Source organism: Passer domesticus, chromosome 6 (assembly GCF_036417665.1).
Source record: "Passer domesticus isolate bPasDom1 chromosome 6, bPasDom1.hap1, whole genome shotgun sequence".
In the NCBI taxonomy this organism is placed as follows: domain Eukaryota; kingdom Metazoa; phylum Chordata; class Aves; order Passeriformes; family Passeridae; genus Passer; species Passer domesticus.
In genome coordinates this window covers 71,146,694-71,172,522 of record NC_087479.1, presented here as the reverse complement: position 1 = coordinate 71,172,522, position 25,829 = coordinate 71,146,694, and the positions used below count along the sequence as shown (strand labels likewise).

The window sequence follows — 25,829 nt, the reverse complement described above, 5'->3', positions numbered from 1 at the left end:
CAGCTTGGAACCAGATGATCCTTAGGGTCCCTTCCAAGCCAAACCATTCAAGGATTTCATCATTCCACCATGCCCACCTCCCAGTGTGGAGCGGCCCTGAAACTTCTGTGACATCACAGCTCCCACAGTGTTCCAGGTGGAACGTCCAGCACCTGGAAACCACCACAGCAGACACTCTGCCTGCTGCCAGCGCTCAGTTGGCGCTCGCTCTGCGCTCTGCCCGTCAGCACTCAGCTGTTGCTGCTGCTGCCTGGCCTTTTCCTGCTGCCTGCTCTGGAGCACCAATCCCAGCAGGATGAGCACTGCTGCGCCAGTGGAGGTACTGTGCCATTCCAGGGAGGGGGCAGCCTGCTTGAGCAGGCTGCAGCCACGTGGCAATGGATGGTGTGGGACAGGAACCCCACTGTGACATTGTGCTGTCTCTTGCAGACTAACAGAGACACTGTGGAGGAGATGGAAGTGGACATGGTGCAGGATGAGGAAGAAATGATGGAGGTGGACGTGGAAGAGCAGGTTGAGGAGATGGAAGTTGATGTGGAGGATGACATCGAGGAGATGGAAGTGGACGAGAAAGATGAGGAGGAGCCCATGGTCCTTGGATGAAGATGGAGCCCCACAAGTAAGACAGGCAGATGCTCCCCATGCCCTGCCCACAGACACAGTGGCTGCCCTGACGCCAGGCTGGGGCTGGGCTGGATGGCCCCGCTCAGGGACACGCTGCCCGCAGGGGGCCTGGATTGTGCTGCCACAAGCACCAGCCCTGGCCTGCCCTGCACTTGCCTGGGGCCACACCAGCCCTGCCAGCCCTGTCCCAGCTCCTGGGGCCCAGCTGGGCCCAGTGCTGGCAGCTGACTCCAGCTTTGCTTCTTTCTTCCTTCCAGGACTGATGCAGATGACGGCCGTACATATTACAGCGGTGTAGATATGTTTGAAAAGTTAGAATATTTTTGTAAATATGTTCTTTGGTTAGTAGTTCTTTGTAAATATGTTTTGAAGATTGTTAGTCCATAGGATCCCATGGAAATATGTGCAGTAGATTGTTGTTGTTGTTGTTATAAGGATTGTTGTAATGGAAGGTGTTCTGTAAATCCTCGTGTTTGCCGATGATCAGCAAATAAATAATGATACTTTATAAAACTTCACTTCTCCTTCTCATTCCTTTGGGCACTGTCAGAACCCCGGACCTCCCCCTGACCATCCTAAATGATCCCAGCCCCAGCCAGGGGGCTTTAAATCCCTGGCAGGTGGTTCGGAGACCCTGGCATGTAGCCGAAGACCCCTGTGCCTTTGAATTTAACCCATAAAGCATGTTACCACCTTTATGTCAAGAATTAAAAGTCACAACAATTTAGATAGTCTAGTAATAGTAATCACAAAGTGAACGGAAAACATTTAGAGCACTGTACACAGAGGTTTTGAACCTTGTACAAAAGAGTTTGGTATTATCTACATAGATAGAAAAATGTGGGCGTACCCTGTCCTTCCTCTTTCTTCTCCCTAGCATCCATATGAAAGACGATATTACCATTCACAAATTGGTTTCAAGCAGAAAGTCACTATCTAACTTAAGTAATAGGTATTAAAACATTCTTGCAAACATAGTATAGGCAGGTTTTAATATAAAAGATAACACCAACCCAAGAGGCAAAAAGAGTACCTTAAGCTGAGCTGCTGAACAAACCTCAGCAGGCCAGCAAAAAATGTTTTAGACAAAACATAAAAATCAACCTTCAGAGAGTGAACCAAATACTTCACAACTCTTCCTTCGACAGCTAAGTTAGAGAAAAAGAGACTTCTAACGTACCTCGAAATCCCCTCAACCAAAGAAAACCCAAGAGGCACAGGCAGCGTTTGCACAGTTGGGATTTCCACTTGTTGCGGGATCCCGGGGCTGGAGCTCCCTGGGGCTGCTGCCACGGCCACCCCGCGGCTGGGGGTCCCTGTGCACAGGGGGTCCCACTGACACCACTGCTGCCGCTGGCCACTGCTGCTGCTCCTGGGCTGGGGCACAGCCGCGTCCCCAAGAGCTGAGCTCTCACCAGCACAGAGGGGGCTCTCACTGCACTGGCCCCTGCAGCCATGCCACCAAAGCAAGGCAGGAAACTTTCAGCCACCCTTCCTGCTGCAGCCACAGCCACTCCTGGCTCCAGAGCCGCCATCAGCCCACAGGGATGCAAAATCCACCTGCCCGCTCTCAAGGCCTTGACAGCCTTGGCAACTGTGGCACCTGCATCTAGGCTGCTGCAGGGGCTGAGGTTTAAGGCTTGCAGCCTCCAAAGGCTCCGGGCTCTGCTTCCCACCCTGCTCTGCACTGCCCTGGGCCCGCATTGCTCAAGAGACAAAAGCCAAGGCAGGGGATCCTCACCCTGCCCAAATTGCTGAATTGACTGCAGTCCTTAGGACCTCCTCCACTTTCAAAGAACCTCTTCAATTTGATCACTGATTCGGCAGATGTCTATGGCCTAGTGCAGCGGGCTGAAAATTCCATTTTCAAAGACATTTCTAACCCCAACTAGAGCATTTGCTTTCAGCATTCATTTCTCTTTTGTCCCACAGACAACACCCACGCTATATCATGCACACAAGGTCTCATACCACCCTTCCTGCATTTATAGTAGGCAATGCTGGAGCAGATGCCTCAGCAATGCTTCTCCAAACCTGCCTACGGAATGTTTCTGAACAGGCTAGGATCCGCCACCACTTCTACCATCAAAACATTCCTGCACCGCTCAGCATCTTTAAAATTACCCAAGATCAGGCAAGATTCATGGCAGCCACCTGCCCAAATTGTCAGCAACGTGCCTTTGCTTCTGTCAGAGCTGCACTCAATCCAAGAGGACTAAAGACTCTCCAGATCGGGCAATCACACATCACACACCAAGCCCCTTTTGGGAGACTAAAATACATCCCCGTCTCAATCCACACCGACAACGCTGCGGCTTTCGCCTTTGCCCATGCTGGTGAGAAATCAAAAGATGCTATAAAACGTTCTTTTTTAGCCTTTTCCACCTTCCCTGTTCCACAGGAAATTAAAACTGATCATGGTCCTGCTAATACCTCCCACTGATTCCAACCCTTTTCTGACCAGTGGGCTACAAAACATGTCACAGCCATACCACACTCTGCCACAGGACAGTCCATAGTCCAGAGGGCCCACTCTTCCATCCAAAGGATCCTTGATCAACAGAGACAGGGAGTCCACATATTATCTCCCATTGAGAGACTGGCCAAGGCCCTTGATGTGCTCAACTTTTTGAACAACTCCTCCAGTCATCAGGCATTTTATATTTAATTGGCAGCCCAATAAAAAGAAAAGCCACCTGTCTTGATCAAAGACCCTGAATCCAAACAAATTATGGGCCCTTTCCCATTCATTACTTGGGAGGGAGGATATGCTTGTGTCTCTACAGCAGCAGGCCCAAGACGGATCCCAGCAAAAAACATCAAACCCTTCTGCCAATGGCCAGGCAAACACCAGGGCCACCATCAGAAAAACAGAACAAAAGCCTAAGAGAGACAGCAGCAGCCTGGAAAAGAAGAAGAAGAAGGACAGCAGAAGATCTCCTAAGCAGCGTGGACCACACAAACCAACATCAAGAGAGCTCAGACACTACTAACTGCGATATACCGCTTAACAATTGGAAAAACTGTATTCTAGCCTTGATATTTGATTCTTCTAATAAGCTGACTTCAAACCCTTGCCTTACAGAAGAGAAAGTTTAGTGGGACCAGAATTTAAGTTTCACATTGCAATCTCCCTATCTCTTTACTTTCAGGCCACCCAAGCCTCCACCCAATACTAAATTAGCTAAAGTCAAAAGATGCTGTCTTTTGTTGCCACTGCAGCAGGAAGCTGGATGCTCCTCACTATGCCACATGCGTTCAGTTGGCTGGTTCCACAGCCAAGCCACAATTTCTTGCCCATGGCCATGCTTGTCAACCTCTTCTCACATAAGGACTCAGTATACCAGAGCGGCCAGCTGCTCACAGATCAAATCAACAAGATCCAGACGAAAGACAACAACGACTGGCTCACTGGACTTTTGAAAGACTGGGGCATGAAAGGCTGGCTTTCACCTTTAGTTAAGACTGTTTTGTGGGCTTTGTTTCTGGTATTCATTGTCTTGGTTATTCTATCCATTTTTGCTCAACGCATGCAAAAGTCCATGGCAGAAGCCTTCATTCCTGAAAACAAAAAGGGGGCAGTTGTGGAGGCCCAGGGGCCTGCCATTGAACTGTAATACTTTACGGCAAAGGGGACCAAGGTGAAACAGAGAAACCCCTCTGAATGCAAGGCTCTCATCCATGGCCTCTTGCAATCCGCAGGTTTTGTTGCTATCACCCACTTCAACTGCCATTTTTTCCTTAGATCTACTCTCCAGAGAATGTTCTCCTCTCTCTTCTCCCCTGCTGGTCCTGGCTTCACCCCTTCTCCCCCCCGAATGAAACCCTCACACCCCCGTCTCATTTTCTCTCTGGCCCTGGACCCTCTTCATGGCAATGCACAGCGTTTGGAGTTCCACACAAAGACCCGTCTCTGGCCTCATTCATCAGCACTTGAAGCAAGTGTGCTCCGGCCCCTGGGAGTGCAGCTCGCTCACACGGGCTCACTGTGGACACGCCGCAATCACACAGTCATTGAGTGCACCAGAGAACCTGGCCTCTAATAAAAGGCATGAATGCCACAGCCCACCCAACCCAATGCCTTGCATGTCTCTACTTTTTCCTTCTTCCCTCATCTCTCATGTCACTTTCCCCATTGCCTCTCTCTGGCAGCTTGGCTTCTCTCTCTCCTGGCTGCAGCTTCAGCCACATGTGTGACGCTGCAGGAACAGCCTGACCCACAAGGAAGTGGGAGAGGACTCTTTGTCAGCAACTGAAGTGACAGAACAAGGGGGAATGGGATCAAACTGCAAGAGCTGGAAACCATTTGATGAAGGGAAGAAGTTCTTTCCTGTCTCTTTCCTGTCAGGGTGCTTGTCCCTGACACTGGGACCAGTGCAGAGAGGCTGTGCATGCCCCATGCCCACCAACATCCAAGGCCAGCTTGGACAGGGGCCGCAGCAACCTGCTGTGCTGGGAGGCTGCTCAGCTTGGAACCAGATGATCCTTAGGGTCCCTTCCAAGCCAAACCATTCAAGGATTTCATCATTCCACCATGCCCACCTCCCAGTGTGGAGCGGCCCTGAAACTTCTGTGACATCACAGCTCCCACAGTGTTCCAGGTGGAACGTCCAGCACCTGGAAACCACCACAGCAGACACTCTGCCTGCTGCCAGCGCTCAGTTGGCGCTCGCTCTGCGCTCTGCCCGTCAGCACTCAGCTGTTGCTGCTGCTGCCTGGCCTTTTCCTGCTGCCTGCTCTGGAGCACCAATCCCAGCAGGATGAGCACTGCTGCGCCAGTGGAGGTACTGTGCCATTCCAGGGAGGGGGCAGCCTGCTTGAACAGGCTGCAGCCACGTGGCAATGGATGGTGTGGGACAGGAACCCCACTGTGACATTGTGCTGTCTCTTGCAGACTAACAGAGACACTGTGGAGGAGATGGAAGTGGACATGGTGCAGGATGAGGAAGAAATGATGGAGGTGGACGTGGAAGAGCAGGTTGAGGAGATGGAAGTAGATGTGGAGGATGACATTGAGGAGATGGAAGTGGATGAGGAAGATGAGGAGGAGCCCATGGTCCTTGGATGAAGATGGAGTCCCACAAGTAAGACAGGCAGATGCTCCCCATGCCCTGCCCACAGACACAGTGGCTGCCCTGACGCCAGGCTGGGGCTGGGCTGGATGGCCCCGCTCAGGGACACGCTGCCCGCAGGGGGCCTGGATTGTGCTGCCACAAGCACCAGCCCTGGCCTGCCCTGCACTTGCCTGGGGCCACACCAGTCCTGCCACCCTTGTCCCAGTTCCTGGGGCCCTGCTCTCAGCCCAGCTAGGCCCAGTGCTGGCAGCTGACTCCAGCTTTCCTTCTTCCTTTCTTCCAGGACAGATGGAGTTGACGGCCGTACATATTACGCCTCTGTATATACGTTTAAAATACTTGAAGATTTCTGTAAATATGTTCACATCTTAGTAGTTCACTGTAAATATGTTTTGAAGATTGTTAGTCCATAGGATCCCATGCAAATAAATCCTGTAGATTGTTGTTGTTATAAGGATTGTTGTAATGGAAGGTGTTCTGTAAATCCTCGTGTTTGCCGATCTTTGGCAAATAAATACTGATTTTTTTTTAAAACCTCACTTCACTTTGTCATTCCTTTGGGCACGGGCAGTGTTTGCACAGTTGGGATTTCCACTTGTTGCGGGATCCCGGGGCTGGAGCTCCCTGGGGCTGCTGCCACGGCCACCCCGCGGCTGGGGGTCCCTGTGCACAGGGGGTCCCACTGACACCACTGCTGCCGCTGGCCACTGCTGCTGCTCCTGGGCTGGGGCACAGCCGCGTCCCCAAGAGCTGAGCTGTCACCAGCACAGAGGGGGCTCTCACTGCACTGGCCCCTGCAGCCATGCCACCAAAGCAAGGCAGGAAACTTTCAGCCACCCTTCCTGCTGCAGCCACAGCCACTCCTGGCTCCAGAGCCGCCATCAGCCCACAGGGATGCAAAATCCACCTGCCCGCTCTCAAGGCCTTGACAGCCTTGGCAACTGTGGCACCTGCATCTAGGCTGCTGCAGGGGCTGAGGTTTAAGGCTTGCAGCCTCCAAAGGCTCCGGGCTCGGCTTCCTGGCCTGCCCTGCACTGCCCTGGCTCCGCATTGCTCAAGAGACAAAAGCCAAGCCAGGGGATCCTCACCCTGCCCGCATTCCTACTGCTGGCAGCAGCCACTGGCTCCTGTCCCCTACTCAGGTGACAGCAGGACGGACAGGACAGGCTCTGCTGGGCAGGGGGTGGGGGGCTTTGGGCCCTGTGGGTGCTGCTGCTGGGGACCATGGGCCCAACAGGGCCCCCAGCTCAGCCCCTGCCCGGGCAGCTGCCCCCAAAGCCCCACACTCCCCGAGCATCCCCATCACTGGCGGCAGTGGGAAATCCCACGTGTTTCAAGAAAGAAATTCCCCAGAGCATGTGAACCAAGGGTTCCAGTGGGAAAGTCAGCACCAGCTGATGTTTAAAGCACCTTTGCAAAGGTGGCTGCAGGGCAGCTGTGATCTCCCGGGTGTCTGGCAGTGCCTGCTGTGCACGTGAGCCTGTGGGGCTGCTCCCAGTGGGACACAGCACTGGGCTCACACCAGCCCTCAGCCCCTCACAGCTGATCCCAAGGAGCAGCCTCAGAAAGCACTTTCACACCACTTGCTGCAGATATTAAAAAGGACTAAATGTCATTCAAAGAAGCCATGTTGCCAATTTCCTTGCGCTGTCGTGGCATCAGAAGCCTGGAAGGTGGCTCTGAATGTGCACTCAGGGCACTTCCACTGCCATCCCAAAGGGAACCCAAAGGATAGGGCTCTGCTTTCAGCACTGCTGAGATCCTAACACAGCAATGAAGTCTCAGGAAGAGGCAGTCTGGCAGAGGTCCAGGGGCCTGCCATTGGAATTCTAATACCTCATGGCAAAGATGACCAAAGTGAGATACACCCCTCTGAATGCCATGATCTTGCCCACGGTCATTTGCAGGCTCGTGATGATGGAACAGGTTTTCTTGGTATCATCAAATCTGATTTTTCCTTCTATGCGCTGCCCGTAAAACGTTTCCCAACTCACTTGTCTCCTATTGGTCCTAGCTTGCTACAGTGCTACGCCCCTGCTCGCCCCCATATAAAACCCTCAGTCCCCAGCCTCATTTTCTCTCCGGCCCTGGACCCTCTTCATGGCAATGCACAGCGTTTGGAGTTCCACACAAAGACCCGTCTCTGGCCTCATTCATCAGCACTTGAAGCAAGTGTGCTCCGGCCTCTGGGAGTGCAGCTCGCTCACACGGGCTCACTGTGGACACGCCGCAATCACACAGTCATTGAGTGCACCAGAGAACCTGGCCTCTGATAAAAGGCATGAATGCCACAAATCACCCAACCCAATGCCTTGCATGTCTCTACTTTTTCCTTCTTCTCTCACCTCTCATGTCACTTTCCCCATTGCCTCTCTCTGGCAGCTTGGCTTCTCTCTCTCCTGGCTGCAGCTTCAGCCACATGTGTGACACTGCAGGAACAGCCTGACCCACAAGGAAGTGGGAGAGGACTCTTTGTCAGCAACTGAAGTGACAGAACAAGGGGGAATGGGATCAAACTGCAAGAGCTGGAATCCATTCCATGATGGGAAGAAGTTCTTTCCTGTCAGGGTGCTTGTCCCTGACACAGGGACCAGCGCAGAGAGGCTGTGCATACCCCATGCCCACCAACATCCAAGGCCAGCTTGGACAGGGGCCGCAGCAACCTGCTGTGCTGGGAGGCTGCTCAGCTTGGAACCAGATGATCCTTAGGGTCCCTTCCAAGCCAAACCATTCAAGGATTTCATCATTCCACCATGCCCACCTCCCAGTGTGGAGCGGCCCTGAAACTTCTGTGACATCACAGCTCCCACAGTGTTCCAGGTGGAACGTCCAGCACCTGGAAACCACCACAGCAGACACTCTGCCTGCTGCCAGCGCTCAGTTGGCGCTCGCTCTGCGCTCTGCCCGTCAGCACTCAGCTGTTGCTGCTGCTGCCTGGCCTTTTCCTGCTGCCTGCTCTGGAGCACCAATCCCAGCAGGATGAGCACTGCTGCGCCAGTGGAGGTACTGTGCCATTCCAGGGAGGGGGCAGCCTGCTTGAACAGGCTGCAGCCACGTGGCAATGGATGGTGTGGGACAGGAACCCCACTGTGACATTGTGCTGTCTCTTGCAGACTAACAGAGACACTGTGGAGGAGATGGAAGTGGACATGGTGCAGGATCAGGAAGAAATGATGGAGGTGGACGTGGAAGAGCAGGTTGAGGAGATGGAAGTTGATGTGGAGGATGACATCGAGGAGATGGAAGTGGACGAGAAAGATGAGGAGGAGCCCATGGTCCTTGGATGAAGATGGAGCCCCACAAGTAAGACAGGCAGATGCTCCCCATGCCCTGCCCACAGACACAGTGGCTGCCCTGACGCCAGGCTGGGGCTGGGCTGGATGGCCCCGCTCAGGGACACGCTGCCCGCAGGGGGCCTGGATTGTGCTGCCACAAGCACCAGCCCTGGCCTGCCCTGCACTTGCCTGGGGCCACACCAGCCCTGCCAGCCCTGTCCCAGCTCCTGGGGCCCAGCTGGGCCCAGTGCTGGCAGCTGACTCCAGCTTTGCTTCTTTCTTCCTTCCAGTACTGCTGGAGATGATGGCTGTAGATATTACGGCGGTGTAGATATGTTTGAAAAGTTAGAATTTTTATTGTAAATATGTTCTTTGGTTAGTAGTTCTTTGTAAATATGTTTTGAAGATTGTTAGTCCATAGGATCCCATGGAAATATGTGCAGTAGATTGATGTTGTTATAAGGATTTTTGTAATGGAAGGTGTTCTGTAAATCCTCGTGTTTGCCGATGATCAGCAAATAAATAATGATACTTTATAAAACTTCACTTCTCCTTCTCATTCCTTTGGGCACTGTCAGAACCCCGGACCTCCCCCTGACCATCCTAAATGATCCCAGCCCCAGCCAGGGGGCTTTAAATCCCTGGCAGGTGGTTCGGAGACCCTGGCATGTAGCCGAAGACCCCTGTGCCTTTGAATTTAACCCATAAAGCATGTTACCACCTTTATGTCAAGAATTAAAAGTCACAACAATTTAGATAGTCTAGTAATAGTAATCACAAAGTGAACGGAAAACATTTAGAGCACTGTACACAGAGGTTTTGAACCTTGTACGAAAGAGTTTGGTATTATCTACATAGATAGAAAAATGTGGGCGTACCCTGTCCTTCCTCTTTCTTCTCCCTAGCATCCATATGAAAGACGATATTACCATTCACAAATTGGTTTCAAGCAGAAAGTCACTATCTAACTTAAGTAATAGGTATTAAAATATTCTTGCAAACATAGTACAGGCAGGTTTTAATATAAAAGATAACACCAACCCAAGAGGCAAAAAGAGTACCTTAAGCTGAGCTGCTGAACAAACCTCAGCAGGCCAGCAAAAAATGTTTTAGACAAAACATAAAAATCAACCTTCAGAGAGTGAACCAAATACTTCACAACTCTTCCTTCGACAGCTAAGTTAGAGAAAAAGAGACTTCTAACGTACCTCGAAATCCCCTCAACCAAAGAAAACCCAAGAGGCACAGGCAGCGTTTGCACCGTTGGGATTTCCACTTGTTCCGGGATCCCGGGGCTGGAGCTCCCTGGGGCTGCTGCCACGGCCACCCCGCGGCTGGGGGTCCCTGTGCACAGGGGGTCCCACTGACACCACTGCTGCCGCTGGCCACTGCTGCTGCTCCTGGGCTGGGGCACAGCCGCGTCCCCAAGAGCTGAGCTCTCACCAGCACAGAGGGGGCTCTCACTGCACTGGCCCCTGCAGCCATGCCACCAAAGCAAGGCAGGAAACTTTCAGCCACCCTTCCTGCTGCAGCCACAGCCACTCCTGGCTCCAGAGCCGCCATCAGCCCACAGGGATGCAAAATCCACCTGCCCGCTCTCAAGGCCTTGACAGCCTTGGCAACTGTGGCACCTGCATCTAGGCTGCTGCAGGGGCTGAGGTTTAAGGCTTGCAGCCTCCAAAGGCTCCGGGCTCTGCTTCCCACCCTGCTCTGCACTGCCCTGGGCCCGCATTGCTCAAGAGACAAAAGCCAAGCCAGGGGATCCTCACCCTGCCCAAATTGCTGAATTGACTGCAGTCCTTAGGACCTTCTCCACTTTCAAAGAACCTCTTCAATTTGATCACTGATTCGGCAGATGTCTATGGCCTAGTGCAGCGGGCTGAAAATTCCATTTTCAAAGACATTTCTAACCCCAACTAGAGCATTTGCTTTCAGCATTCATTTCTCTTTTGTCCCACAGACAACACCCACACTATATCATGCACACAAGGTCTCATACCACCCTTCCTGCATTTATAGTAGGCAATGCTGGAGCAGATGCCTCAGCAATGCTTCTCCAAACCTGCCTACGGAATGTTTCTGAACAGGCTAGGATCCGCCACCACTTCCACCATCAAAACATTCCTGCACCGCTCAGCATCTTTAAAATTACCCAAGATCAGGCAAGATTCATGGCAGCCACCTGCCCAAATTGTCAGCAACGTGCCTTTGCTTCTGTCAGAGCTGCACTCAATCCAAGAGGACTAAAGACTCTCCAGATCGGGCAATCACACATCACACACCAAGCCCCTTTTGGGAGACTAAAATACATCCCCGTCTCAATCCACACCGACAACGCTGCGGCTTTCGCCTTTGCCCATGCTGGTGAGAAATCAAAAGATGCTATAAAACGTTCTTTTTTAGCCTTTTCCACCTTCCCTGTTCCACAGGAAATTAAAACTGATCATGGTCCTGCTAATACCTCCCACTGATTCCAACCCTTTTCTGACCAGTGGGCTACAAAACATGTCACAGCCATACCACACTCTGCCACAGGACAGTCCATAGTCCAGAGGGCCCACTCTTCCATCCAAAGGATCCTTGATCAACAGAGACAGGGAGTCCACATATTATCTCCCATTGAGAGACTGGCCAAGGCCCTTGATGTGCTCAACTTTTTGAACAACTCCTCCAGTCATCAGGCATTTTATATTTAATTGGCAGCCCAATAAAAAGAAAAGCCACCTGTGCTGATCAAAGACCCTGAATCCAAACAAATTATGGGCCCTTTCCCATTCATTACTTGGGAGGGAGGATATGCTTGTGTCTCTACAGCAGCAGGCCCAAGACGGATCCCAGCAAAAAACATCAAACCCTTCTGCCAATGGCCAGGCAAACACCAGGGCCACCATCAGAAAAACAGAACAAAAGAGCCTAAGAGAGACAGCAGCAGCCTGGAAAAGAAGAAGAAGAAGGACAGAAGAAGATCTCCTAAGCAGTGTGGACCACACAGACCAACACCAAGAGAGCTCAGACACTACTAACTGCGATATACCGCTTAACAATTGGAAAAACTGTATTCTAGCCTTGATATTTGATTCTTCTAATAAGCTGACTTCAAACCCTTGCCTTACAGAAGAGAAAGTTTAGTGGGACCAGAATTTAAGTTTCACATTGCAATCTCCCTATCTCTTTACTTTCAGGCCACCCAAGCCTCCACCCAATACTAAATTAGCTAAAGTCAAAAGATGCTGTCTTTTGTTGCCACTGCAGCAGGAAGCTGGATGCTCCTCACTATGCCACATGCGTTCAGTTGGCTGGTTCCACAGCCAAGCCACAATTTCTTGCCCATGGCCATGCTTGTCAACCTCTTCTCACATAAGGACTCAGTATACCAGAGCGGCCAGCTGCTCACAGATCAAATCAACAAGATCCAGACGAAAGACAACAACGACTGGCTCACTGGACTTTTGAAAGACTGGGGCATGAAAGGCTGGCTTTCACCTTTAGTTAAGACTGTTTTGTGGGCTTTGTTTCTGGTATTCATTGTCTTGGTTATTCTATCCATTTTTGCTCAACGCATGCAAAAGTCCATGGCAGAAGCCTTCATTCCTGAAAACAAAAAGGGGGCAGTTGTGGAGGCCCAGGGGCCTGCCATTGAACTGTAATACTTTACGGCAAAGGGGACCAAGGTGAAACAGAGAAACCCCTCTGAATGCAAGGCTCTCATCCATGGCCTCTTGCAATCCGCAGGTTTTGTTGCTATCACCCACTTCAACTGCCATTTTTTCCTTAGATCTACTCTCCAGAGAATGTTCTCCTCTCTCTTCTCCCCTGCTGGTCCTGGCTTCACCCCTTCTCCCCCCCGAATGAAACCCTCATTCCCCAGCCTCATTTTCTCTCCGTCCCTGGACCCTCTTCATGGCAATGCACAGCGTTTGGAGTTCCACACAAAGACCCATCTCTGGCCTCATTCATCAGCACTTGAAGCAAGTGTGCTCCGGCCCCTGGGAGTGCAGCTCGCTCACACGGGCTCACTGTGGACACGCCGCAATCACACAGTCATTGAGTGCACCAGAGAACCTGGCCTCTAATAAAAGGCATGAATGCCACAGCCCACCCAACCCAATGCCTTGCATGTCTCTACTTTTTCCTTCTTCCCTCATCTCTCATGTCACTTTCCCCATTGCCTCGCTCTGGCAGCTTGGCTTCTCTCTCTCCTGGCTGCAGCTTCAGCCACATGTGTGACACTGCAGGAACAGCCGGACCCACAGGGAAGTGGGAGAGGACTCTTTGTCAGCAACTGAAGTCATAGAACAAGGGGGAATGGGACGAAACTACAAGAGCTGGAATCCATTCCATGATGGGAAGAAGTTCTTTCCTGTCAGGGTGCTTGTCCCTGACACAGGGACCAGCGCAGAGAGGCTGTGCATACCCCATGCCCACCAACATCCAAGGCCAGCTTGGACAGGGGCCGCAGCAACCTGCTGTGCTGGGAGGCTGCTCAGCTTGGAACCAGATGATCCTTAGGGTCCCTTCCAAGCCAAACCATTCAAGGATTTCATCATTCCACCATGCCCACCTCCCAGTGTGGAGCGGCCCTGAAACTTCTGTGACATCACAGCTCCCACAGTGTTCCAGGTGGAACGTCCAGCACCTGGAAACCACCACAGCAGACACTCTGCCTGCTGCCAGCGCTCAGTTGGCGCTCGCTCTGCGCTCTGCCCGTCAGCACTCAGCTGTTGCTGCTGCTGCCTGGCCTTTTCCTGCTGCCTGCTCTGGAGCACCAATCCCAGCAGGATGAGCACTGCTGCGCCAGTGGAGGTACTGTGCCATTCCAGGGAGGGGGCAGCCTGCTTGAACAGGCTGCAGCCACGTGGCAATGGATGGTGTGGGACAGGAACCCCACTGTGACATTGTGCGGTCTCTTGCAGACTAACAGAGACACTGTGGAGGAGATGGAAGTGGACATGGTGCAGGATGAGGAAGAAATGATGGAGGTGGACGTGGAAGAGCAGGTTGAGGAGATGGAAGTAGATGTGGAGGATGACATCGAGGAGATGGAAGTGGACGAGAAGGATGAGGAGGAGCCCATGGTCCTTGGATGAAGATGGAGCCCCACAAGTAAGACAGGCAGATGCTCCCCATGCCCTGCCCACAGACACAGTGGCTGCCCTGGCGCCAGGCTGGGGCTGGGCTGGATGGCCCCGCTCAGGGACACGCTGCCCGCAGGAGGCCTGGATTGTGCTGCCACAAGCACCAGCCCTGGCCTGCCCTGCACTTGCCTGGGGCCACACCAGCCCTGCCAGCCCTGTCCCAGCTCCTGGGGCCCAGCTGGGCCCAGTGCTGGCAGCTGACTCCAGCTTTGCTTCTTTCTTCCTTCCAGGACTGATGCAGATGACGGCCATACATATTACAGCGGTGTAGATATGTTTGAAAAGTTAGAATATTTTTGTAAATATGTTCTTAGGTTAGTAGTTCTTTGTAAATATGTTTTGAAGATTGTTAGTCCATAGGATCCCATATAAATATGTGCTGTAGATTGTTGTTGTTGTTGTTATAAGGATTGTTGTAATGGAAGGTGTTCTGTAAATCCTCGTGTTTGCCGATGATCAGCAAATAAATAATGATACTTTATAAAACTTCACTTCTCCTTCTCATTCCTTTGGGCACTGTCAGAACCCCGGACCTCCCCCTGACCATCCTAAATGATCCCAGCCCCAGCCAGGGGGCTTTAAATCCCTGGCAGGGGGTTCGGAGACCCTGGCATGTAGCCAAAGACCTCTGTGCCTTTGAATTTAACCCATAAAGCATGTTACCACCTTTATGTCTGGAATTAAAAGTCACAAAAATTTAGATAGTCTAGTAATAGTAATCACAAAGTGAACGGAAAACATTTAGAGCACTGTACACAGAGGTTTTGAACCTTGTACGAAAAAGTTTGGTATTATCTACATAGATAGAAAAATGTGGGCGTACCCTGTCCTTCCTCTTTCTTCTCCCTAGCATCCATATGAAAGATGATGTTAGCATCCACAAATTGCTCTCAAGTAGAAAGTCACTATCTAACTTAAGTAGTAGGTATTAAAACATTCTTGTAAACATAGTATACGCACTTTTTAATAGAAAAGATAACACCAACCCGAGAGGCAAAAAGAGTGCCTTAAGCTGACCTGCTGAACAAACCTCAGCAGGCCAGACAAAAAATGTTTTAGACAAAACATAAAAATCAACCTTCAGAGCGTGAAGCACATACTTCTCAACTCTTCCTTCGACAGCTAAGTTACAAAAAGAGACTTCTAACATACCTCGAAATCCCCTCAACCAAAGAAAACCCAAGAGGCACAGGCAGCGTTTGCACAGTTGGGATTTCCACTTGTTGCGGGATCCTGGGGCTGGAGCTCCCTGGGGCTGCTGCCACGGCCACCCCGCGGCTGGGGCTCCCTGTGCACAGGGGGTCCCACTGACACCACTGCTGCCGCTGGGCACTGCTGCTGCTCCTGGGCTGGGGCACAGCCGCGTCCCCAAGAGCTGAGCTGTCACCAGCACAGAGGGGGCTCTCACTGCACTGGCCCCTGCAGCCATGCCACCAAAGCAAGGCAGGAAACTTTCAGCCACCCTTCCTGCTGCAGCCACAGCCACTCCTGGCTCCAGAGCCACCATCAGCCCACAGGGATGCAAAATCCACCTGCCCGCTCTCAAGGCCTTGACAGCCTTGGCAACTGTGGCACCTGCATCTGGGCTGCTGCAGGGGCTGATGTTTAAGGCTTGCAGCCTCCAAAGGCTCCGGGCTCTGCTTCCCACCCTGCTCTGCACTGCCCTGGCTCCGCATTGCTCAAGAGACAAAAGCCAAGCCAGGGCATCCTCACCCTGCCCAAATTGCTGAATTGACTGCAGTCCTTAGGACCTTCTCCACTTTCAAAGAACCTCTTCATTTGATCACTGATTTGGCAGATGTCTATGACCTAGTGCAGCGGGCCGAAAATTCCATTTACAAAGACATTTCTAACCCCTACTAGAGCATTTGCTTTCAGCATTCATTTCTCTTTTGTCCCACAGACAACACCCACGCTATATCATGCACACAAGGTCTTATACCACCCTTCCTGCATTTATAGTAGGCAATGCTAGAGCAGATGCCTCAGCAATGCTTCTCCAAACCTCCCCACGGAATGTTTCTGACCAGGCTAGGATCCGCCACCACTTCCACCATCAAAACATTCCTGCACCGCTCAGCATCTTTAAAATTACCCAAGATCAGGCAAGATTCATGGCAGCCACCTGCCCAAATTGTCAGCAACGTGCCTTTGCTTCTGTCAGAGCTGCACTCAATCCAAGAGGACTAAAGACTCTCCAGATCGGGCAATCTCACATCACACACCAAGCCCCTTTTGGGAGACTAAAATACATCCCCGTCTCAATCCACACCGACAACGCTGCGCTTTCTGCCCCTGCCCATGCTGGTGAGAAATCAAAAGATGCTATAAAACGTTCCTTTTTAGCCTTTTCCACCTTCCCTGTTCCACAGGAAATTAAAACTGATCATGGTCCTGCTAATACCTCCCACTGATTCCAACCCTTTTCTGACCAGTGGGCTACAAAACATGTCACAGCCATACCACACTCTGCCACAGGACTGTCCATAGTCCAGAGGGCCCACTCTTCTATCCAAAGGATCCTTGATCAACAGAGACAGGGAGTCCACATATTATCTCCCATTGAGAGACTGGCCAAGGCCCTTGATGTGCTCAACTTTTTGAACAACTCCCCCAGTCATCAGGCATTTTATATTTAATTGGCAGCCCAATAAAAAGAAAAGCCACCTGTGCTGATCAAAGACCCTGAATCCAAACAAATTAGGGACCCTTCCCCATTCATTACTGGGGAGGGAGGAAATGCTTGTGTCTCTACAGCAGCAGGCCCAAGACGGATCCCAGCAAAAAACATAAAACCCTTCTGCCAATGGCCAGGCAAACACCAGAGCCACCATCAGAAAAACAGAACAAAAGAGCCTAAGAGAGACAGCAGCAGCCTGGAAAAGAAGAAGAAGGACAGAAGAAGATCTCCTAAGCAGTGTGGACCACACAGACCAACACCAAGAGAGCTCAGACACCACTAACTGCGCTATACCGCTTAACAATTGGAAAACCTGTATTCTAGCTTTGATATTTGATTCTTCTAATAAGCTGACTTCAAACCCTTGCCTTACAGAAGAGAAAGTTTAGTGGGACCAGAATTTAAGGTTCACATTGCAATCTCCCTATCTCTTTACTTTCAGGCCACCCAAGCCTCCACCCACTACTAAATTAGCTAAAGTCAAAGGATGCTGTCCTTTCTTGCCACTGCAGCAGGAAGCTGGATGCTCCTCACTATGCCACATGCCTTCGCATGGCTGGTTCCACAGCCAAGCCACAATTTCTTGGCCATGGCAACGCATGTCAACCTCTTCTCACATAGGGACTCAGTATACCAGAGCGGCCAGCTGCTCACAGATCAAATCAATAAGATCCAGACAAAAGGCAACAACGACTGGCTCACTGGACTTTTGAAAGACTGGGGCATGAAAGGCTGGCTTTCACCTTTAGCCAAGACTGTTTTGTGGGCTTTGTTTCTGGTATTCATTGTCTTGGTTATTCTATCCAGTTTTGCTCAACGCATGCAAAAGTCCATGGCAGAAGCCTTCATTCTTGAAAACAAAAAGGGGGCAGTTGTGGAGGCCCAGGGGCCTCTCATTGCAACTGTAATACCTTAGGGCAAAGGGGACCAAGGTGAAACAGAGAAACCCCTCTGAATGCAAGGCTCTCACCCATGGCCACTTGCAGCCTCTTGCAATCCGCAGGTTTTGTTGCTATCACCCACTTCAACTGCCATTTTTTCCTTAGATCTACTCTCCAGAGAATGTTCTCCTCTCTCTTCTCCCCTGCTGGTCCTGGCTTCACCCCTTCTCCCCCCCGAATGAAACCCTCAGACGCCAGCCTCATTTTCTCTCCGTCCCTGGACCCTCTTCATGGCAATGCACAGCGTTTGGAGTTCCACACAAAGACCCATCTCTGGCCTCATTCATCAGCACTTGAAGCAAGTGTGCTCCGGCCTCTGGGAGTGCAGCTCGCTCACACGGGCTCACTGTGGACACGCCGCAATCACACAGTCATTGAGTGCACCAGAGAACCTGGCCTCTAATAAAAGGCATGAATGCCACAGCCCACCCAACCCAATGCCTTGCATGTCTCTACTTTTTCCTTCTTCCCTCATCTCTCATGTCACTTTCCCCATTGCCTCTCTCTGGCAGCTTGGCTTCTCTCTCTCCTGGCTGCAGCTTCAGCCACATGTGTGACACTGCAGGAACAGCCTGACCCACAAGGAAGTGGGAGAGGACTCTTTGTCAGCAACTGAAGTGACAGAACAAGGGGGAATGGGACGAAACTGCAAGAGCTGGAATCCATTCCATGATGGCAAGAAGTTCTTTCCTGTCAGGGTGCTTGTCCCTGACACAGGGACCAGCGCAGAGAGGCTGTGCATACCCCATGCCCACCAACATCCAAGGCCAGCTTGGACAGGGGCCGCAGCAACCTGCTGTGCTGGGAGGCTGCTCAGCTTGGAACCAGATGATCCTTAGGGTCCCTTCCAGGCCAAACCATTCAAGGATTTCATCATTCCACCATGCCCATCTCCCAGTGTGGAGCGGCCCTGAAACTTCTGTGACATCACAGCTCCCACAGTGTTCCAGGTGGAACGTCCAGCACCTGGAAACCACCACAGCAGACACGCTGCCTGCTGCCAGCGCTCAGTGGCGCTCGCTCTGCGCTCTGCCCGTCAGCACTCAGCTGTTGCTGCTGCTGCCTGGCCTTTTCCTGCTGCCTGCTCTGGAGCACCAATCCCAGCAGGATGAGCACTGCTGCGCCAGTGGAGGTACTGTGCCATTCCAGGGAGGGGGCAGCCTGCTTGAGCAGGCTGCAGCCACGTGGCAATGGATGGTGTGGGACAGGAACCCCACTGTGACATTGTGCTGTCTCTTGCAGACTAACAGAGACACTGTGGTGGCGATGGAAGTGGACATGGTGCAGGATCAGGAAGAAATGATGGAGGTGGACGTGGAAGAGCAGGTTGAGGAGATGGAAGTAGATGTGGAGGATGACATCGAGGAGATGGAAGTGGACGAGAAGGATGAGGAGGAGCCCATGGTCCTTGGATGAAGATGGAGCCCCACAAGTAAGACAGGCAGATGCTCCCCATGCCCTGCCCACAGACACAGTGGCTGCCCTGACGCCAGGCTGGGGCTGGGCTGGATGGCCCCGCTCAGGGACACGCTGCCCGCAGGGGGCCTGGATTGTGCTGCCACAAGCACCAGCCCTGGCCTGCCCTGCACTTGCCTGGGGCCACACCAGCCCTGCCAGCCCTGTCCCAGCTCCTGGGGCCCAGCTGGGCCCAGTGCTGGTAGCTGACTCCAGCTTTGCTTCTTTCTTCCTTCCAGGACTGATGCAGATTATGGCTGTAGGTATTACGGCGGTGTAGATATGTTTGAAAAGTTAGAATATTTTTGTAAATATGTTCTTAGGTTAGTAGTTCTTTGTAAATATGTTTTGAAGATTGTTAGTCCATAGGATCCCATGGAAATATGTGCTGTAGATTGTTGTTGTTGTTGTTATAAGGATTGTTGTACTGAAATGTGTTCTGTAAATCCTCGTGTTTGCCGATGTTCAGCAAATAAATAATGATTCTTTATAAAACTTCACTTCTCCTTCTCATTCCTTTGGGCACTGTCAGAACCCCGGACCTCCCCTTGACCATCCTAAATGATCCCAGCCCCAGCCAGGGGGCTTTAAATCCCTGGCAGGGGGTTCGGAGACCCTGGCATGTAGCCAAAGACCCCTGTGCCTTTGAATTTAACCCATAAAGCATGTTACCACCTTTATGTCAAGAATTAAAAGTCACAACAATTTAGATAGTCTAGTAATAGTAATCACAAAGTGAATGGAAAACATTTAGAGCACTGTACACACAGGTTTTGAACCTTGTACGAAAGAGTTTGGTATTATCTACATCGATAGAAAAATTTGGGCGTACCCTGTCCTTCCTCTTTCTTCTCCCTAGCATCCATATGAAAGACGATATTACCATTCTCAAATTGGTTTCATGTTGAGAGCTTTGCAACAAGCTAGCTCCGAGCTAAAGCTGACAGTGAGATTAATTTGACCAAGATAGAAAATGAGGGAGTTGCTATCCCAATTAAACTGTGTCCTTGGCCCACGGATGGAGTAATGCACAGACACAGGTGGTGGAGCAAATAGCCTGGGAAAGTGGAATAGTTATACTAAAAACAGCACGTAGTTAGCTGATAGCTAGTTAGCCAATGGTGAGCTGGGATTTTGCACTATGCATGAGCTAATTAAAAGGTGTATAATAATGGGTGATTCGGGAATAAAAACGAGACTTATCGATCATCATATGGTGAGCAAGTCTTCCTTCTCCATCAAATGGCTCACCCCGACGTCGACCCGTAAGACGACTACGGACGGACACGGCTGCCACGGATGGGGAAGTAGGAGCGGGTCTCTCTGAAGCAAGGGGGGGGACAGCAAACGACCACTGTGGGGTTGCGGCCCTGAGAGCTGTATAGACAGTCTCAGCCTACGCGCTGCCAAAGTCTGTAAGCCTTGCAACAGCGCTGATTAGAAATGGAAAGGCAAGCAGCATATGATTTATTTATTTGCTTTTTAAAAAAGCAGCAGATTAAGGACATAGACTTGCAGAAAGAGCTCCCGCAGTTGTTAGCTTGCGGGTGTGCACAAGGAGTTTCTCAAGATCCTTGTAAAGTACGTGAGTTAACAGAGTGGCGTAAGTTCGGGACCAGGAGGGCGGGTACGCGCGCCGCGGGAGAGCCCGGGGCAGACGCGGCGGCGAGAACGCGTATGGTGGCGGCAGCATGCTCGGTGCCGGCGGCGCTCCTGGCGCTGCGGTGGCAGAGCGGACCGAGCGCTGTGGCGGCGGTGTGCTCGGTGCCGGCGGCGGTTACACGCACCGCGAGTCCAGTGACACGCACGGTGACAAAAACTCGCACGGCAGCTGTCCGCGGGGAAAGCGCGCAGGTCGTGAGGGGGGTGCCGGCCAGGGCCAAGCCGGCCAAAGCGAGACGCGGCAGCCGAATAGGTGCTAGCGGCAGTGGACGCGCACCAGTAACGCAAAACCCGAAAGCTGGAGCTGGGAGGGCTTTTTCACTTTTTGCAAGCGCACAAGAGCACCAGCGGTGTGGGACATTCTCCTGCTGGCTGCGGGTGTTGGCGCAGAGCCAGGGAAAACCAGCCCGAGCGGAAATCCAGGCAGAGCGGAACCCAAAGGAGATCGGGGCTGCACGGGTCCGGGCGAGGGCGTTCCTTTCCGCACCCCCGGGATAGCGCAGACTGAGGCTCTGCCGGAGCAGGCGGAGACGGGCGCGAGCAGACATTCCTCAGGGCACCGCCCTGTCACAGCTCCCTAGCAACCACAGCAGCCAGCCCATCGCAGCAATTCAAACAAGTGTCTGAGAAAAAACAAGTCAGGAATTTTCTTCAAGGTCAGGATAGAAAACTTCTGAAACTTCACACAGTGCATCATACAGCAGATGTTATACAAAGCATTTCACCCAACTGTTCCACAGACTTTACAATTAGTTTACCAGTTTTTTTTGTAAATGTGTTTGCTTTTAAAAGTGATTGAGTATTTGGGTTTGATGGCTTTAAGTTTGATGACTTTATTACCTTTCCCTTACCTGAGGCAAGAACAACCTTTTAGGGGGGCAGAGTCTAAGTAAACTTCCTAGTTTCTGTTTGGACTACATATAAGAAGATTTAAACTCTAAGATTTCTGTATACTATGGTCTTTATGGTTTTTGCTCTCTTCTATTCATTAAGAGATGGCATTAGATAAATGGATGTAAATGTGCTAATTATTTTGTACTATCCTTATTTTAAGTGAAATTATTTGTGTTTAAAATTATCTGTCATCTTTCTCAGTTTTGTTTTAAAATATTTATCCAGGATTCGGGGTTTTAAGAATTATTGATATTGGGTTTGTAATCTTTGTTATTTTTAGTTTTTGTCAGTAATGCTGATAGATAGCGATTGTTGTTAATACTAGATGAATATTTTGGGAAAGTTGTTTTAACCCCTTCAAGCACTTTTGTTAAGGAGTTTTCAGATTTTTGTGATAAGAATTATTATTAAGGTATTGTTGTAGTATTTACAGCCAGCTTTCATGTGTTTTTCTATTTTTTTTGTGTGATCACTTGCAAGACACGTGTCTCTTCAGAATCCTGTCTTTTTATTTCCTAACTATTTAGATGTTTCTGAGGGTTTTTATCCAAATTGCCAGTTTTGTGGTTCTTTTATTATTATTACAGAAATACTCCAGCAGAGAATTCAAGAAGTTTGCTGTGTTTGGAAAATCTTTGTCTTGACAGAAACTTCAGAAGGATTCAATTATTTGCTGGTTTAATTAGTTTGTAACCCTAAGGTTTCTTGTTTATAACAGTTGTTTTTAAAAGTCCAGTTTAAAAGGTATGTTAAGTGATACTCACCAATTAGAGTTCGAACTCTAGCCAAGTTCTAACTCTATTTGGATGGAGTGACTGGCAATCAACCCATATGTTTTCTGCATCAAAAAGTATTCAAGTCCTTTTGACTTGGAGATTTGACCATCTATGATAGCTGAGCCATTTTCAGAGGTGATTTGGAGAAACATGAATCCGGACATGATTTCTCAATTCTCTGTCATTTTAAGGTTTGTCAGCTGTCGCAGACTCTGGGATAAGAGTTCAGTGTTATAGTGTTTAGTAATTTTCTGATCTTATATGTGTTGTTAATTGTGTGTATTATCTAAATTAATTCCTAATTACTCTTATCATTACTCTTATCTTAACATTTCTTTATGTAACATTGCAAGATGAAACCAGGACCCATTCTTCACCTCCAGGATTTTGAGAAGATTCTTCAGTCCTGGAGGGATGTAGGATTTGTCTGTGTTTTAACAGGCGCCCTGTCTCAGCTTGAAAAGAAAACGGGGGAGCTCAGGGTATTGGAGTGGCTCTCTCCACCGCTACAGCAACAGAGAACTGTGAGACTGAAAATTGAAATGATTGCATCCCTCATAAAGAAAGGACGTCTTAGAGCAATCCAGGTTACAGGAGTGGAGCCTTCCACGATACGATTGCCCATCAAAAAGGACACGCTTGACTGGTATTCGGTGAACTCTGGGGAGCTCCAGGAAGCCCTTTTAGGAGCTGGAGCTGTCATGGAGACTGGGAAACTGCATCCTAGTCCCCTCCAGTGGATGACAGAATGGGACTGGATAACAAAGCCCATTCGGAGTCTGTCACCATTAAGGGGGGCTATCACGGCCTTTACGGACGCTGGTAAAAAGTCCAGGAGAGCAGCCGTGACATGGAAACAGCAAGGACAGTAGCGACAACATTTGTTAGATGCAGATGCCAGGGACAGTCTACAGACATTGGAACTTTTAGCTGTAGTATGGGCAATGATGAATTTAAAAGGTCCTTTAAATATTGTGACTGACTCCCTTTATGTAGCAGGAGTAGCTGCCAGGGTACTATACTGGGGGAGGGGATATCTTTGTGTTTCCTCTCCAACAGGACCCTTGTGGATCCCCACAAAGTGGACTCGAGCTGTATCAGATGTTCAGGACCGTCGCGGCCTTGTCACCGGAGGACAAAGAGAGGGTGCACAACAAACTGACGCTGATATTTGCAACGCCTCCAGCCCTACTCTAACAACGTGCGACGTGCCTGCGTTCATCTTCCTGACGATTGGATCGAGTGGTGTCAGGACCTTACGGTAGAAGTAAAAGCCCCTCAATCACAGCCATGCCTGGACTGTGGGGACAATAAATGCACTGCATGGATTGCGCAAGACTGTGGAGGCTGTAATAAGGTGTTTTAGTTGGAGCAATTGACCGTTCGGCAAAACTGGTGCCCGAGCTGCCGATTCACTTGGAACTTGCAAAACTCGTGGCAGAGAGCACTAAGGGATTCTACAGGGCTTGATGTGAGAGGATCGTTAGTCTTGTATGAAGCCCCGGAGCAAATTATTTTGGCATATGTTACTTAGCAACTTAAGACCTTGTGTGAGCGAGCTGAAACAGGTAGTAGTAGCCACACTTTTACCTGGAGGGGCAGCTAATAAGGCCATGAATTTGGCCAAGCAGTTAGGCTGCTGGGCCAAAGACGAGCTGAACGCCACCTCCCAGGTATTGGACATGCTGTCTCAAGATATACAAAGTGTAAATCATGCAGTATTGCAGAATAGAGCAGCAATCGATTTCTTATTATTAGCTCAAGGCCGTGGTTGTGAAAAATTTGAGAGTATGTGTTGTATGAATTTATCAGATCATTCTGTATCAATCTGCTATAGAGATATTGTATGATAGTATTGTAAATGCTTGTATTACCATACTTACTTAATTGTATACAAAGAATGGTAAGTCAGACGATAGAAAAGGCTTAGAAAACAACACTTCTAGCCCAAAAAGAAAACGGGGGAAATGTTGAGAGCTTTGCAACAAGCTAGCTCCGAGCTAAAGCTGACAGTGAGATTAATTTGACCAAGATAGAAAATGAGGGAGTTGCTATCCCAATTAAACTGTGTCCTTGGCCCACGGATGAAGTAATGCACAGACACAGGTGGTGGAGCAAATAGCCTGGGAAAGTGGAATAGTTATACTAAAAACAGCACGTAGTTAGCTGATAGCTAGTTAGCCAATGGTGAGCTGGGATTTTGCACTATGCATGAGCTAATTAAAAGGTGTATAATAATGGGTGATTCGGGAATAAAGACGAGACTGGTCGATCATCATATGGTGAGCAAGTCTTCCTTCTCCATCAGTTTCAAGTAGAAAGTCACTATCTAACTTAAGTAATAGGTATTAAAACATTCTTGCAAACATAGTATAGGCAGGTTTTAATATAAAAGATAACACCAACCCAAGAGGCAAAAAGAGTATCTTAAGCTGAGCTGCTGAACAAACCTCAGCAGGCCAGCAAAAAATGTTTTAGACAAAACATAAAAATCAATCTTAAGAGAGTGAACCACATACTTCTCAACTCTTCCTTCGACAGCTAAGTTAGAAAAAGAGACTTCTAACATACCTCAAAATCCCCTCAACCAAAGAAAACCCAAGAGGCACAGGCAGCGTTTGCACAGTTGGGATTTCCACTTGTTGCGGGATCCCGGGGCTGGAGCTCCCTGGGGCTGCTGCCACGGCCACCCCGGGCTGGGGGTCCCTGTGCACAGGGGGTCCCACTGACACCACTGCTGCCGCTGGCCACTGCTGCTGCTCCTGGGCTGGGGCACAGCCGCGTCCCCAAGAGCTGAGCTCTCACCAGCACAGAGGGGGCTCTCGCTGCACTGGCCTCTGCAGCCATGCCACCAAAGCAAGGCAGGAAACTTTCAGCCACCCTTCCTGCTGCAGCCACAGCCACTCCTGGCTCCAGAGCCGCCATCAGCCCACAGGGATGCAAAATCCACCTGCCCGCTCTCAAGGCCTTGACAGCCTTGGCAACTGTGGCACCTGCATCTGGGCTGCTGCAGGGGCTGATGTTTAAGCCTTGCAGCCTCCAAAGGCTCCGGGCTCTGCTTCCCACCCTGCTCTGCACTGCCCTGCCTCCGCGTTGCTCAAGAGACAAAAGCCAAGCCAGGGCATCCTCACCCTGCCCAAATTGCTGAATTGACTGCAGTCCTTAGGATCTTCTCCACTTTCAGAGAACCTATTCCTTTGATCACTGATTCGGCAGATGTCTATGGCCTAGTGCAGCGGGCCAAAAATTCCATTTTCAAAGACATTTCTAACCCCAACTAGAGCATTTGCTTTCAGCATTCATTTCTCTTTT

The 25,829-nt window shown here is 50.4% G+C and overlaps 3 long non-coding RNA genes across 3 annotated transcripts; all 3 read left to right on the top strand.

The window, feature by feature from the left end:
* Positions 1 to 205: 205 nt before the first annotated feature.
* On the top strand, positions 206 to 1,026 carry LOC135302235 (uncharacterized). Its single transcript, XR_010363934.1, has 3 exons — positions 206 to 319; positions 430 to 619; positions 882 to 1,026. It is a non-coding gene; the product is annotated as an uncharacterized LOC135302235 (long non-coding RNA).
* A 4,283-nt stretch (positions 1,027 to 5,309) lies between these two features.
* On the top strand, positions 5,310 to 6,227 carry LOC135302234 (uncharacterized). Its single transcript, XR_010363933.1, has 3 exons — positions 5,310 to 5,408; positions 5,519 to 5,708; positions 5,983 to 6,227. It is a non-coding gene; the product is annotated as an uncharacterized LOC135302234 (long non-coding RNA).
* Positions 6,228 to 18,765: 12,538 nt separating this feature from the next.
* On the top strand, positions 18,766 to 19,674 carry LOC135302233 (uncharacterized). Its single transcript, XR_010363931.1, has 3 exons — positions 18,766 to 18,862; positions 18,973 to 19,162; positions 19,425 to 19,674. It is a non-coding gene; the product is annotated as an uncharacterized LOC135302233 (long non-coding RNA).
* Positions 19,675 to 25,829: the final 6,155 nt, after the last annotated feature.